Source organism: Xiphophorus couchianus, chromosome 23, assembly GCF_001444195.1.
Source record: "Xiphophorus couchianus chromosome 23, X_couchianus-1.0, whole genome shotgun sequence".
NCBI classification, from domain to species: domain Eukaryota; kingdom Metazoa; phylum Chordata; class Actinopteri; order Cyprinodontiformes; family Poeciliidae; genus Xiphophorus; species Xiphophorus couchianus.
Window position 1 is genome coordinate 305 of NC_040250.1, and position 4239 is coordinate 4543.

Consider the following 4239-nt stretch of genomic DNA (forward strand, 5'->3'; position numbering starts at 1 on the left):
TCTCAAATGCAGGGGGCGGCCTGGCCGGGGGCAGCTCCTCTCCCTGGCTGCAGTCTGCTGCTGGGTGGACCTTGTTCCTTCGTTTGACAAACTTGTTGAGCCAGCAGTCGACCTTGGGCCTGGGAGGAAATTTTAGCGCGTGAAGCTCCTTCTCTGCGTTTCTCAGCTTCAGCTCCAGCTCGTGCTTTTCATCCTCTAATTTGTTGTATTTTTCAGTAGCCAAGTTGGCTCTTGCCAATTCTACAGGGGTGCGTTCCAACTTATAGAGCATCTTGGACAGATTGTCCCTGTCTCTCTTCTGACTGGCGATGGTTCCCTCGAATGTACGTGTGAGCTTCCTGATGTAGTGATGAAATTCGGTAAAGTGGCTGTCGGCCTCCATGACGGCGCTGTTGTCCAGATGTCTTTCCTTCAGCCGAACGAAGAAGGGTAAAAACTGTTTGGGGTAATGAAACACATCGACACAGCTCTGGATGTCACACTGCATAGAGATGATCTTGTTCTCCAGTTGTTTGATGCGACGGTGGCATTTATTGACCTCTGGCTTGATGCCGCGATGGCTGGCCTTCAGGGTGTTGTGCTTCTCGCTGAGAAGTTGGAGCTCAAGGGTTTTTGATTGAACTGTCTTCTTGTGTTTGTCATGCTTTTCCTTTTCCTCCTCCAACTCAGCCTCCAACTTCCTATTCATTTCCTCTCTTTCGCTCAGACTGACTTTCAGCGTTCCGCTTTTAGACTTTTCATTTTCAATTTCTTTGAAAAGTTTCTCTCTCTCTCGTTTCAGACCGGTGATTTCCTGTCCCAAACATGTTATGGTTCCTTGAAGCTCCTTGTTTTTCATCTGCAGTTTAGCTAAAACTTTGTCTCTGGCTTCAGCTTTTATACGGAGATCATCGATGCGACGGTTCCGATTTTCAACAATCTGGTATATTTCCTCAATGTTTCTTTTGTTTAATATTTTTGTGTCTTTCAGCTTCTTCTTCTCATCTTGGACTTTGGACTCGAGCTCAGATATCTTTGACTTGTAGTCTTTATGTTTCTCTCTATTTTTAGAAATTTCAGTTTTGAGAATTTGGATATTTTCGTCAACTTTCTCCTTGGCCAACCTTGCCTTCTTTGATGCTGATTTCTCTGCCTGCAATTTAATCTCATAAATTATAGACTGCTGTGTAATGTCCTTTTTTATCTTCTTGACCTCTGCGTCCTTCTGAGCCAAAGATGCTTCCAACTTTTTGGTTTTGTCCAAAATGGTTTGTTTGTAGTTTTTGATTTCATTTTGTAATTTGAAAACATGTTCGTCTTTGGACACCACGTTATTCCTGAAGGCTTCAAAGGTTTTGGCTTCAGTACTGTACAGTTTTAACAGCCTTTTGTTTTCAGTCTCATGCTCCCTACATAGTGCAGCAATCTCCGAGTCTTTGGCTGCCAACTGCTCCTTAAACTGAACCTTTAATGCCTCATTTTTCTTAAGAGATTCTTCATATTTCATTTGAAGTGTTGCATTTTTGTTTTTAAGCTCATCAATTTTGATTTCCAGTGAAAGATTTTCCTTTTTCCAGAACACCTCGTCTTCTTCGTACTGCATTTGCCACTCACTCCTCCAGTACTGTTTGAATTTAAGCTTTCTGCCTTTTGCAAAGTCGTCCATATATTGCACCAGTTTATCCAGTTCTACCTGTTCTGGAGGTCTAACAGATTCAGCGTTTCTGCCCTGCTCCAGGAGGTAATGGTTGACATCTGACACCTGTTGACAGGTTTCTGCGGTCTGTTGATCGTCTTCTGCGGTCTGTTGATCGTCTTCTATGGTTTGTTTATTGTCTTCTGCGGTCTGTTGACCGTCTTCTATGGTTTGTTGATTGTCTTCTGCGGTCTGTTGACCATCTTCTGCAGTCTGTTGACCATCTTCTATGGTTTGTTGATTGTCTTCTGCGGTCTGTTGACCATCTTCTATGGTTTGTTGATTGTCTTCTGCGGTCTGTTGACCATCTTCTGCAGTCTGTTGACCATCTTCTATGGTTTGTTGATGGTCTACTGTGGTCTGTTGATCATCTTCTGCAGTCTGTTGACCATCTACTGTGGCCTGTTGATCGTCTTCTATGGTTTGTTGATGGTCTACTGTGGTCTGTTGACCATCTTCTGCAGTCTGTTGACCATCTTCTATGGTTTGTTGATGGTCTACTGCGGTCTGTTGACCATCTTCTGCAGTCTGTTGACCATCTTCTATGGTTTGTTGATGGTCTACTGTGGTCTGTTGACCATCTTCTGCAGTCTGTTGACCATCTTCTGTGATCTGTTGACCATCTTCTATGGTTTGTTGATGGTCTACTGTGGTCTGTTGATCATCTTCTGCAGTCTGTTGACCATCTACTGTGGCCTGTTGATCGTCTTCTATGGTTTGTTGATGGTCTACTGTGGTCTGTTGACCATCTTCTGCAGTCTGTTGACCATCTTCTGTGATCTGTTGACCATTTTCTGCCATTGTTAAGCTAGGTTGGTAAAAATCCACTGAAAAATATCTGCTCTGCTCTCTGCTCAGGTTAACTGGACATACTGACTAGAAGTTGTGTTTGTCAATAAGACAAAGTCTCCGTGATGTCACAGTGACAACGTCACAGGTTCCATCCTTTGTTCTTTCTATGATGTCACATGACCTGCTCCACTCTCCATGACTAAATTGAAATGTGAAAATAAACAATGTCAGGTGGTGGCGCCACAGAGGTTCTGGGTGACTCTGAAGTCTACATAAAAGTTTCTGTATAAAACATAGCGTAGCTTAAAGAAGGCAGAAAAAATAACAGAACCACCTTCAGAGCTGCAGTTATTAAACTCTTCGTTGACACTGCCAGGTTCAAAACAGAAGAAGACAGACCCCAAGAAAAACAAGTAAAGATCATTTATTTTGATTTAAGAAGTATCTATTAGTAGATAAATACAGAGGTTCTGGTTCTGGGTCATAAACAGTACCAGAACCTTGTCCAACCATGAAGCTAAAACTGGTGTTATCGAAGCTAATGCTGGCGCAGCTAATGCTAACAGCATGAAATTATCAATAGGACACAGTTGACATGTTTTATTATCTCCAGATGTTTCAGTTTTATGGTATTTAATAATAAAAACTGACCTGTTGACCTAATGTGAGCCTCTTGCAGTGACACCGTCACAACAATTAGCTCCATGTCTTCTGATGGACGTCCAGTTCAGTTTAATGATCTGCATGTTTAACACATGAAGATCTGCAGAGACTGGTTGGACTGGCAAAGCTAAACTGCAGGTTGTGGCCTCTAGGTGGCGTCCTCTGCAGAGCTAGTGTCTGCTTCAGATTTCAGGGGTCTGCTGTGCTGCAACATTACTGGTCTCTCCCCATAAATGTTGCCAGCCGTACTGGTGGCATGTGGAGTTAATGGGACAAATAGATTATTAGCTTAATAACAATTCTCCATCAGCTGCACCTCATGTCAATCAGTGACACAATTAAAGCTCTTAATGAATAAATGAGCAGCCATGGCGGCGGCTGCAGGGAACATCTGGACCAGGTAGGTTAATGGTGAGCCTGCATCAGGCGTCCATATGGAGGATGAGTGGAGAGGCTGTTTGATGCTCACCAAATGAAAAGTATCACTCTCAGTAATTTGGTTTGTTTGACAGTCAGGAAATCACTTAGAGAGACAGATTCTGCCCAATTACGAGCTCCACAGCTAATTAGTGGAGGCGGGGCCTCTCACAGGCAGACAGGAAATGCCTCCAGCTCCCCACAGCCACTTCCTCCCTGGGAATGTCATGCAAATGAGCTCCATCACATCTGGCCCAAACTCCTCACTTAAAAGCTGCTGCTCAAAGATACATTTCACAATAAGACTGTAATTATGCTGCAGCAGCACAACACAGTTTCCAGGGAGGAACATGAATATTCATGACAAGAGAAACCGGGATGGATGGATGGATGGATGGATGACATATTAATAATTATAGTTATTAATATACCTGTATTTAATAGTACCTGTATTTAAAAATTAGTATAGTTATAGTATTATAACTTCAAGAATTATAATGGTAATTATCAAGATGGCCAACATTACTGTTTGATGGAATTTTAAGTTTTTCGTGAGACTATTCTATAATCATTGAACAAGAATGTATCTTTATATGTACTATTTTATTTGTGAAATTTATGAATTGCTAATTCCGCTTAAACGCCGAGTATCCAGGAGTTCCCAAAGTATTTGTGATGTTGCATAAGCTCTG